We start from the raw sequence: 12,941 nt of genomic DNA on the forward strand, positions 1-12,941 counted from the left end.
GTCATAAACTTAACAAAGTACAACAAATTGTTATTCATGACTTCATGTATGACTTATGATTTTTTCACTAAAAAACAAAAAGAAAAGAGAACTTGCATGCTTTCTAACGACTACTGATAATGAATTATGTTGTAATGGGTGGGTTTGGGTTAAGTATAATGACAACTAATAATAAACTATGTTATAATGGTTTCAAAATATAAAAGCCCCTAAAAGAAAGTTGTAAAACTTTATACATTTATGTGTGTATTTTTAATACAACAATGTTGATGCGGATACAATAGCAAGTTTTCCATAGAATGAACAAAATCTTGTTTCAAAGACTAATTTATTGGAACAATTTGCTTCTTTTTTTTTTATTATTATATTAATTTTATTATTATTATTTTTTATGGCCATTGTAATTCTTATATTTCTTTGTGCTGGTTGTGCCATAAGTTGCTAGTATGCATTTGATATACATGATGCTCTATGAGTAAATATGTCCCAGAACCAAAAGACTCAAATACAAAACCTTAATTAACCTTATGACCTTCCAGAAAAATTAAATAAGGATACCCTAGTCAATTATGCCTAATCTTTATTAGTCTGGTTGATGACGAATGAGGAGATGTGAGATTCTTAGTGGTCTTCGGTTAATTTTGCCTTTTCAATAACCAACCGAAGCATATACTCATGAACATTACTAACTCTTAGTTGCCCTTAGAGCATTTGTTAATAGGTCATTTTAGGAAAGTTTTTATGACACTTTTATGAGAAATATGAAACACTGCAAAAAAGTTAGTTACTATTTTCCTTTTTTTATAAAATGTTTCTAAAAATAGTTTCTGTGGGGCCCGTGGGCCTGACAGACATAGCCCATCGCGTAGTAGGTCCAAGGCCAACGCCGTGGAGGACTGACCAGTCAAGGCTAAGTTAGACAAAAACCTCTTTTTCTGACCCACGCCGAGGACCTCTTCGTCCTTGGCATACTAAGGATAATTTTTGGAGGGGACAAGCCCAGAGCAAGCTGTCACATTCACACTTAATGCATTCACCTAATCCCTATGGCCGTATTAATGGGGATATAACCCCTTAGCAGGGCAACGTTGATCAGAGTGAACCACTTGAGTACCGATAAGGCCTCTGATGGGACGGATGGCCAGAAGGGAGGCGAATGGATGATCAACAGATGGAAGAAGGAGATAGGAAGATGAAGACTATATAAGAAAAGCAAGTAAAGTAAAGAGAGGGGGGGAAAATGGGGAAGAAAAAGGTCTCCTCGGCCCATGGCCAAGGAGCAATTTCCCCCCAGCCAGTTGTAAAGAAACTCTAAGTATCTTTTTTATAAAAGAGAGTTCATGCTTGATGAACGACGGCCAGCGCCTAAACCTTTAACCCACTCTCTAAAAATTTATTGTTTGGGCTTGATTGGGCTGAAAACCCATTCATACTCAGGGTCAATCCAAACTGAGTCCCTACAATTGGCGCCGTCTGTGGGGAGGATTAGGGTGCTAGCCGGCGCACCAGGCAAGTGTTCTAAGTAGTCGTTTTACAGTAGGTTGAAAAAAAAAAATAGAAGATGCGACAGCGAAGAGAGAAATCTTGATATTATTATTTCATAAACAGAAACATTACAAATTACAATCAGAGGTTCAGGCAGGTGTGTTTCACACACAAATTTACAAGCTAATCCTACCAGCTATTTTTACAATCAGAGGCTCAGGTGGAGCCGCTCTAAAAAAGCTAGCCGGTGGGAAGTGTCAAGCCATCCCTTTATTGGCATAAAGAGAATGGGAGAGCTTGACACAAAAGGTAGAGAAGGGGGCGGGCCATCATGTTTCCAGGCCACCGACAACTCCCTTCTCGGCCAGGCGGAGCTGGGACAAAGAGAGGAGCAGATGTAGGGGCTCCGGGATACCTTCCCCCATGATGTTCCCTTGATTCTCTCCACTCCTCACTAGTGTTGGCCGTTGGAGACGGCAACACTCGAGCACCGCCCATGAGGTGAATTTGCACGTCTTCTTCGTCGGGGGTGCGCTCCGAGGAAAGACGTTAGGTACTCTAATAACATCCCTCTGGGCCACCTTGTAAGGTGCCATCGGGGTTACACCTAGATTCTGCCGCACCGAAAGCCCAGTGGGGGCTGCGGCCATACCGGCTTTTGCCAGTTCCAGTCACAATTCCGGCGGGGTTGTTAAAAGGGCTTGGGAAGTTGGAAGAATGTGTGTTTTTTTTTTTTTTTTTTTTTTTTTTTTTTTTTTTTTTTTNCATCAGAAGCCCAATTATTCTTGAAGCTAACAGATCGATGTTCTCCAGTAATCCACTTCTTGTGAAGTTCAACAATCTCTAGTGGAGGATATTGCTCCCCTTGCTCAAGATCTCCAAGGTCTTTCATTTCATCATTATTTAATGTAGCCTTAGCGTCTTCATATTCTTCATCACCTATCACTTCCTTTTCTAAAGCACTATTAGGCAATGAGAATTTCACCCTCTTGACATCACCACCAATCTTAACTCTTAACTGTGGAGTCTTCTCAAAATCTTTAATCTCATTGAACTTCTTCTTACATGTCTTCACATGAGTCCTGTACATACTGCAACATGCATGTCCTCTTGCAACAACCAATGACCCCTTAGTAAGTATCCATCTTCCATCACCAAGATAGTTACAATATCCTGCTCGATCCATAGCCAATGTAGAAAACACGTTCATCCTTAAATCTGGAATATGTCACACATCCTTCATCATCATAGTGCCACCAACATTGGTTTCAATGCACACATCACCAATTCCCACAATTTTTGAGTAATTATACCAAAGTCTCCTACTTTGTACATGGTAAACAACCCCTTTGTAGGGAAAACATTGTGGGAGGATACAGAATCAACAACCCACTCATTATCATTATTAGCAACATGCTCACACTTATTTTGCTCTTCAATAAAGAGCACCACAACATCCTCAGCAATCACAACAGCTGTAGTATTTTTCTCACTATCATTCTTCTCATATTTTCCTTTATTTTGTTCTTTATTCCAATGCCAACAATCTGTTCTTAAGTGGCCATTTTTTACCACAATGGAAGCATTCTCTAGTTTCTTTGAATTGAGATCTATTTCTTGATTGTGACCTACCATTGAATTTTTGATCATTAGGTCATTTGCTTCTATCTCTGCTCTTATTCTCCTTGACAAAAGGTTTATCTTGTGCATTGTCTATATTTGCATCTCTCTTGTGAACCTCTTCACTTAAAATCAAATCTCAAATATCATCATATTTGAGTTTGTTTTTCCTTGCAAAATTACTCACTGTCATTCTCATGGCTTCCTAACTGTTTGGTAAAGAAGCAAAAAGAATTAATATACGAACCTCATCATTAAATTCAATTTCCATAGTGGATAATTGATTTGTGATTGTATTGAACTCATTCAGATGCTGCACTATAGGAGTGCCTTCTACCTTCTTCAGATTAAATAACTTCTTCATTAGATACACTTTGTTGTTAGCCGACAACTTTTCATACATGCTAGGCAAAGCCTTCATCAAATCCACTATGGTTTTTTCTTTCACAACATTTAGCACAACTAATCTTGATTGAGTTAATCGAATAACTCCCAATACTTGTCTATCAAGAAGGTTCAAGTCTTCATCCTTCATAGTTTCAATTTTTGTCCCCAAAAGAAGCAGATGCAATTTCTTTCCATAGAGATTATCTTCAATCTGAAGAAGGCAGAAGGCACTCCTATAGTGCAGCTTCTCAAACTTTCAAATGTTATTTATCTCAATTGTTAATTTAATTTTTTCCCTACCAGAGAAGTTACTGGGTTCTCTAATAGAAGAATTACCGTTGGGTTCTCTACAATAAAATGAACGGTATGTTAGCTTAAATTTTCCTCTTTGTTTCATTGTTCAATGAAATCTCTTTTCCATTTGCAATTGCTTTGATTTAGACCAAAGATTTCCTTAACAGCAACGCAAATAAGACTATGAGTGCAAACGTTTTATGGGAAAAGAAAATCTTAAAAAAAGAGATTTTAAGTACTGGAACTTAAAATAGATGGGTACATTCAAGGTTTTACTTTTAAGTTAGAAAACATTGGAGGAACTATTGTCAGGAAAAAGGAAAGGAATTGAAAAAATGGGGAGTAAAACCAAACTTCAAAAAATAAATTTATGACAGTTTATTAAGCATATGGGCCAACATCAAAATGAAGTTTATCTATTATGTGACTAATTAGTGAAGGTGAGGGAAGAGTACAAAAAATTAAAATGAAAACTCACTAGGAAATGAAAAAGGAGCCAGTTGTTGGCATTTAAGGGCCTTGACGGCCAACTTATAGCAATTTTTTTTTTTTTTGGCAAAATTTTAGTTGATTGTAGATTTAATTTTAATTCTTTTGCTAAATGTTTTCTAACTGCAGATTTTTTTCCCCTTTTTTGGATAGGATCTAACCGCAGATTGATCATGAATAAATGTGCCATTTTATTGTGTTTGAGTTGGTATATAATTTGTTAGGAATTGACATGTGACGTATATAACTATTTTATAGAAATGATTTTATAGTCTTATATAAGGTGAGTTTTTCTCTATTTATTATTATTATTTCAAACATTTTCCAATGAATTTATGTTGGTTTGTGGTTGGTAAACTTTGGGTAGTTATGGATTTGTGTTTGGGTGTTGACACATTTGTTTGTTGCGGATGATATGACCATTTTAGGGCTTTGGTTGGTATTTTAGTTTACTAAGAAATTATATAAGATTGTGCATCCTATTCATTTGAAAAAAGTTTTGGAAATCAGTTACATCAATATAGGCTAACTACATGATTTCAACATTTTTTGTAATAAAAAATTTGCTTATTGCTTTTTTGTAACTATGGGGCATTTGCATCTCATAAACAGTTAAAAGAGTGGTCAAACTTTACATATATTGCAGCCTGTAAATAACAATGAAGCATAAATTTAGTTTCTGCCTATTAGAGGAACTTCCATTCATATTTCCCACACATACACCCAAACTTCCAAGCCTTGACTTCACATTTTCATCATTTTTGTTTCTCTTTTCTTTTTTCTTTTTTTGATCTTATAAAATTTGGGGAATTTAAAATGTGATAATTTATTGTTTGTCAGATTCGAGACACTGAAGGTTTTTATTTTAATTTTTTCATTAGACTTCTAGTTCTATGTATTTTCTAAAATGTCTTTCAATTACCTCCTTTTAGTGGGCAAGAAAACGTGTACAAACTACATTTAATGCTTACCATTAAAATGATTGTTTTTTTCCCCCTCAAGCTCATGGTGCAAGTTACAATAGTATAAATGCCCAAATGAATTCTCCAACTGACATTGGCTGAATTTTCTCTTAGATTGTAGATTGATACTGAAATTGTTGAAGTCATTTAATTTTCCTTTGTATTACATCACTACCACAAATGATTTACAATTTTATTATTATTATTATGATTTTTTATTATTTTTTTTATGATAGTAGGTAGACGCCTTACAATTGGTAAGCACCTAAACATACATATACATTACCCTTATCAATTTTAGTATCTTCTACTTGGGTTTTTATCAAATTCTTCTTCTTTTTTTACTCTCGGACACCTTATTAAAAGATAAGAAAAATATGATTATATTCTAATAGATACTTTCCTATGTTTTTTTTTTTTTATTATTTATTGGATTTTGTTTTATAAGTAAAATTTTGATTTAGAAATTTTGATTAGACAAGTTTAATTTAAAAAGAAATGATAAAAGCTATCTAACACTCATTCCATGTGATCTAGATTTTAGATGGTAGAACTAATTTTGCATTTGTATGTGATCTTCATTTGGAATCAATTTAACATTAACATTTTGTTCTAAATCTTTTGATATGTCCAGGTATGCAAAAGGATCCTCAATGGTTTGGTTGCTTACAACATTAGGCCCGTAAAGACTCTTAACAAAGAAAGCATGAAGTCCATAAACAAAGGATTAAACTATTTGACTTTTGGTTTATTTTAATTTTAAGATTATAAATGTTATTTTGAGCTATGAATCTAAATTTTTATGATGTTATGAAGAAAGGTTTCTATTTTTCTTCTGCTGTAAGTTTAATTTTTTTCCCGTTATTCAAATTATGTTAATATATATTATTATGACAGAGTATTATTTACTTTTGATGATATTATATAAAAATCCCGTGCATTTGCATGGGTTATAAGCTAGTTTTAAATAATGTTTGGAACTAACATTTATAAGTCTCATTTGCTATTTTCATTTTTCACTTAACAAGAAAACAAATTATCAAATTTTTATGTATATTGTAGGTCTGCAACTAGTGTTTGTAAAATGTCATGCATAGTTAAACAAACCCAATACTAATAATAATAATAATAATTGTGGGGCCCGTGTGCCTGATAGCCTCGGCCCATCGTGTAGCAAGCCCAAGGCCCACGCCGAGGAATACTGACTATTCAAGGCTAAATTAGGGAAAGCCTCTTTTCCCAATCCACGCCGAGGACCTCCTCATCCTCGGCCTGACAAAAATGATTTTTGGGAAAGACCAACCCCAAAGTAAGCTGTCACCCTCGCATTTAATGCATTCACCTAACCCCCCCTGGCCGTATTAATGGGGAGATAACCCCTTAGCAGGGCAACGTTGATTAGAGTGAACCACTTGAGTACTGATAAGGCCTCTAATGGGACGGACGGCCAGAAGAGAGGCAAATGGATGATCAACAGATGGAAGAAGGAGATAGGAAGATGAAGACTATATAAGAAAAGCAAGTAAAGTAAAAAGGGGGGGGGGAAATGGGGAAGAAAAAGGTCTACTCGGCCCATGGCCGAGGAGCAATTTCCCCCTAGCCAGTTGTAAAGAAACTCTAAGTATCTTTTTTATAAAAGAGAATTCATGCTTGATGAACGACGGCCAGCGCCTAAACCTTTAACCCACTCTCTAAAAATTTATTGTTTGGGCTTGATTGGGCTGAAAACTCATTCATACTCAGGGTCAATCCAAACTGAGTCCCTACAGTTTCTATAACACTGCATCCATTAACTTTTTTACTCTCTTTGTTTATGTTCAATGCATGTGGATGCCATTTCCGGATCTTTTAATTCTAATTAAATAACATCATCACATGGAGGTGGAAGTGTAAAGTGGTTGGTTTTGTCTAATTTAGCGGGACATTAAATTATGTGTTGTAGAATATGATAAGAACTTTCAACTCCCTTGAGTTTATTGCATTTGTGGTACTGAAAGTCTTTTATGTTCTTTAATGTTTTCTTGTTTGTTATGATGGCTCTTTTTTTCTTCACTCTAAAATAGTTTTTCCATATATGTTGATACATTGTTCTACTTTCTCTATCTACCTTCATGATTCTGCTTTAATTCATTGTCTATGGGGCAAGCTAATCAGCATCACTACATCAGTAGAATCACTAGAGAAGTAATTAATTAAATCTAGAAATTTTTTTTGCCTCAATGATGAATTTCTTGTTTCTATAGGTCAAACAATTTTCTTTCTCTACAATTAATCTTGGAGTAGAAAAGCTTTTAATAAATAAATAATAATAATAAAATATAGAAAAGGGTTATAAGTGTTATTTTATTTATTTATTTATTTTTATACGAGATAAAATTCTTTTCTAACATAATCTAAGTGTATATGTGTGTGAAGTTCTCTCCTAGAGATTTGAACCCTGACCCTTACCCTGTATACTCCACAAATACTTATACTTATGGAGTGACCAGCACACCAAGAACGTGCAGTGGTTAAAAGGTTATAAGTTAAACACATTTCAATTCATTAAAAAAAAAAAAAAAAAAAAAAAGAAGAGAAGAAAAGAAGAAGAAGAAGTTAAACACATTACGTGGCATATAAGCATTTAAACCCACCCTCCACCCCTATGTCAGGAAGTTCTACTGGTGGGTAGCATTAGGAAGTCGAGCGGGGAGCTTGTAGTCCTTTTGTACTAACTTCAATTCTTTCATAGTGAATTCAGGTTAGCCTTGAGGATCGGTGGGTCAAATCCTCCCCAAGTTTTTACCGTGTGGTTTCCTGGGTGATCATATCTTGTGTTATTTATTTTCCGCTGCTTTATATCTTGATATGATTGTTTAGATTGTTTTAACCTAGAATTGCTTAATTTGACTAAGTAACAACTTGGTTAATTAATCTAGGCTACGCAATCTGTGTGTTTAAGGGGTCTAAAACCGTTCAGTTTCCAGTCCATCCCTTTTTGATGGAGTTGCTAGACCATTTTGGTATTGCTCCCGGGCAGCTCATACCAAATTCGTGGAGGATATTGGTCAGTTGTATGGGGATATGGATGGCTGCCACGGACGGGGATATGCTTAGGGTCGATGAGCTCGTCTATTTGTACCGTTTGAAAGCGTCAAAGGAGCACGGGTACTATGAACTGGTGCCTTGGGAGAGGAACACTAGGATCGTCAAGAAGTTATCCTCGTCCTTCAGACACTGGAAGTCTAGGTTTTTCTTTGTGTCTGGGGATGATTTTGAAACTCCCTCGGGTGAGGTTTGGGGTGATCTCCCGAGATTGCATCGTCGGTGGGGAACCCCGACCTTAGGTGCGTCAACATTCCCTTTCATGCATTAATTTCTGGTGTGCTTGCCTTTATCGTTATTGATTCTCCTGTTTCTTCTTTTGTGCAGTTAAGAGACGGCCCAAATTGAAGAGCAGGTATAGGAAACGGGTTTAGAAGGTGATTGAATACGCGTAGACAATCGAAAATTGGGACGACCTCGTAAATCCTAGGACACTTGCCTTCTACTGTCTTGGGCCAGAGCCGTCCAATTACGTTCTGCGAAATCATGAGATTGAGGGAAAAAAGACTAAGTATTGAGTTCGTCAGTAGTTAGCTTACACCATTCTCTTCATTTTTTTTTTAACAAGTATTTCCTTCTTGCAGAGATGACGACAAAGTTCAACAAAGACATGTATGCCAAGATGAGGGGCAAGAAGGACGAGCCTCTGTCAAACTTGGGAAAAAAGACTGTTCACTGGGAAAAGTGGCTCTGCCCCTCCCGTTTCTTCAGTCAACCCAATTGTGTCAGGGGTTGCAACGACGAGGACCGCTTCTCCTACGACTTCGGTAGAGGAGATCGAGGGCACTCCTGTTTCCAAAAGACCGAGGTTGTCCGAGAAGGAGAAGGAGAAAAATGTTCCTCGTCCATCCACACTCTGGACTGATGAGAGGCTGGCTGTGGATAGGGCCCACGAAGTGGTGACTGCTACGAATCTGAAGGTTTTATCCGGCGTCCCGTTTAATGACGTGGCGGCTCGCCACGTCCACAAGCTTGTGCAGGTTAGCTCGTTGGTGCTATCCTCTTTCTTTGTCTTCTTCTTCATTTTATTTCTTTTATTGACAACTCGGGATTTCTTTCTCCAGGTGCTGGGAGAGAGCATCCATATTACTTCCGAATATCTGACCCAGGAGATGAGGGTGGCATTTTTGAAGTCCAAGATGGAGACTCTGGAAGCGGAGAACTCCACGTTGAGAAAGAATCTTATTGATTCTATGGGCGAGTCTGCTTCTTTGAAGGAAAAAGTGAAGAAACTAGATGAGGAGCTTAGGGTTGAGCGCCAGTTGACGCATGAGAAGGATGAGCAACTATTGGGTGCTAAGGAGTCACTGAAGACGATAGCTATAAGGTCGGTGGAAGCATTCCAGACTACCGACGAATATAGCACTGTCCTGTTCTGTTGGTATTTCCAAGGATTTGAGCTCCTGATGAGGTACCTACTGAAGCATCCTTCTGGGGTGGACATGGAGAAGTTGGACCTGGAGGAGGTAGACCAGGAAATGGCTGCTGACGAGGCCGCCCAATCTTCCGCCATTGTGCCCTTCGTTCGTGAGGATGCCCCTGCTAGTGACGCTCCAGCTGGTGAAGACGAGGTTGCTGTTAGGACATATATGTTTTAACTTGTTTAAGAACATATGTCACTTAGTTATGTAAATTGGCTAATCCTTTGACAAAACGCACTCTGCTTGTAATTGGGTAGTTCTAAGTGTTTTTAATACTTCAAGAAACAATGTTTCAAGGTCAAGTGTTGAAGTCATCAAGTCTGTCCAAGAAAAAGCAAGCTGAAGTGCAAAGTTTTTAAAGCTCGACACCTCTCGATAGCTACCTCGACACCTGCTATCTGTCGAGAATTAAAAAGTCAGAATTCCAATCTGATTTTCTTGGGATCCGTGAATAATGTGTATTTGCACCGTAGGGTTTTGTAACCAAGCATCTTCCTGCTATTCATCACGTGGATGAACTGAAGAACTTTGCAGCCAACCATTCTTCCTCAAGTTGGTGTTCTGAAGTCGCGTACTTGGATCCACGCATTGGTTAGTCACGTACTTGGGAGCCGTGCATCAAAGGTGGAGACTGTCACTACAGATCAAGTCCAATTAGGTATTGGGGTAAGGGTTCAACTGTAGGTTGGTAAGGTACTTGGGATTCCTTTCTTGTAACCGCTTGATTTGATAATAGTGGAGTTTCGGGAGTGGTGACCTGAAAATCACCTGGTGGGGTTTTTGCCATTAGGGTTTTCCCCATTCGTAAACAAATCACCGTGTCATTTATTTTTTCCTCTGCATATTTAGTATTTGGTGATTTGTTTGTGCTTCCACGTATTTGCATGTTAAATTGATTAATTAATAACTTGGCTAATTAATTAATTAATTAGGGTTAATCACAAGGGGTCATTCAGATTGTGACCAAACAGTTGCCAATGCCTGATGCTGATTCTTGTGAAAAATTCCTTTTTTTTTTTTCTTTTGATGGATGCCCGTCATGTTTTTGGGCCAAATTTTTGAACAATTTCTGTTTATCTTATTTTGAAAACAATGTTGGCAACCCAGTGTTTATGGGTTTTATGTAGAAACAATGGTAATTGCCCTTGGTTTTAGGCTTTAATTAAATTTGTCACATACTTACTTGCATTTTGTGATTGTCCACGTGTTTGTTGAGTTCTGTCTAGCTCCATATGTTGTGCTTAGTGAAAGTCCCTTGTTGCGACTTTCTTTTCTCTCTTCGGTAATTTTAACTGTTTCATTGCAGCTAGAACTCCTTTGGTTTAGGCAAATGAGCTGGGCGCCCGGGTTCAAATCTTAGTTTCAATTCGTTGTGATGCCATCGTCGGTAACTTACATCCGTGATAACGGAATTTTATTACTTAGCCATCTTTTTGACTTAAGCTTTTTTGGCTTCATCTGTAACTTACATCTGTCAAGGCGGAATCTTGTTACTTAGCCATTTTTGACCTACACCCACTAAAGGGATCTCGTCAACTTTAATTGGCTTCGTCAGTAACTTACATCCGTCAAGGCGGAATCTTGTTACTTAGCCATTTTGACCTTTTATGACTTACACCTTTTTTTCAAGGATCTTGTCATCGTCAGTAGCCTACATCCATCATGGCGGAATCTTGCTACTTGGCCCTTTTTGACCTTTTATGACTTACACATTTTTTTTTAAGGATCTTGTCATCGTCAGTAGCCTACATCCGTCATGGCGGAATCTTGCTACTTGGCCCTTTTTGACCCTTTATGACTTACACCTTTTTTTCAAGGATCTTGTCATCGTCTGTAGCCTACATCCATCATGGCGGAATCTTGCTACTTGGCCTTTTTTGACCCTTTATGACTTACACCTTTTTTTCAAAGATCTTGTCATCGTCCGTAGCCTACATCCGTCATGGCGAAATCTTGCTACTTGACCATTTTTGATTCTTTTTGACTTGTGATCAGCTATGCCTGCTTGTAGAGAAACATTAGCTGAATAACTTATTTATTAATTTCAACAACGAATAATGAGTACATTTCACAATCGCGTTTATTGATGGTATTTCTTTCAGTGTTCGATATTCCATGGTCTGGGGAGTCTTTGTCCGTCTAGGGTCTCCAGGTGATAGTTGCCCTTCCTGGAGTAATGAATGACCCGGTAGGGTCCTTCCCATGTGGGGCCGAGTTTCCCTTGAGAAGGATTCCTGGTAGCTGGAGTTACTTTGCGAAGGACGAGGTCCCTAATGTCAAGTTGTCTGAGCTTTACTCTCTTGTTGTAATAGTCGATCATCTTTTGTTGGTATTCCATCATTCTGCTACAGGCTTTATCTCTTACTTCGTCTAGAAAGTCCAGGTTAAGTTGCAAATGATCGTCATTGACTTCTTCATTAAATGCCTCTCGCCTGATGCTGGTTATTCCTACTTCGACTGGGATCACCGCTTCTGTGCCATAGGTGAGTCTGAAGGGGGTTTCTCCTGTTGGTGTTCTTGCTGTTGTCCCGTAAGCCCACAGGATATTGGGCAACTCTTCTGGCCAAGCTCCCTTCGCGTCGTCCAACTTCTTTTTGATAATCTTGAGCAACGTTCGATTCTTCACCTCTGTCTGTCCGTTTGCTTGTGGATGACCTGGAGACGAGAAATGATTCTTGATGCCTAGGCCTGAGCAAAATTCGTTGAAACTTTGGCTGTCGAATTGTCATCCATTGTCCGATATGATCATCTTTGGAATCCCGAACCTGCAAATGATGTTCTTCCATACAAAGCTCTGGATTCTGGCTTCGGTTATGGTTGCCAGTGCCTCTGCTTCAACCCATTTTGTAAAGTAGTCAATAGCAACTAGTAAGAATTTTACCTGTCCTTTGTCCTGGGGCAGTGGGCCGACGATGTCAATTCCCCATTGTGCAAATGGCCATGGGGATGCAATCGTCATCAATTTTTCTGCTGTAAGTCACTGAACGTTTCCGAACCGTTGACATTTGTCACATTTCTTGACGAACTCTGCTGCGTCTACTTGCATGGTTGGCCAGAAGTAGCCTGTACGAATTATCTTACCTGCCAGAGATCTAGGACCAGCATAATCCCCGCAAACTCCCTCGTGTATTTCCTCCAAGATGTACCTGGCTTCTTTCTCGTCAACACACCTTAAGTAAGGCATGGAGAAGCCTCTTTT

Source organism: Quercus suber, unplaced genomic scaffold (assembly GCF_002906115.3).
Source record: "Quercus suber isolate HL8 unplaced genomic scaffold, Cork oak 2.0 scaffold_74, whole genome shotgun sequence".
NCBI lineage: Eukaryota > Viridiplantae > Streptophyta > Magnoliopsida > Fagales > Fagaceae > Quercus > Quercus suber.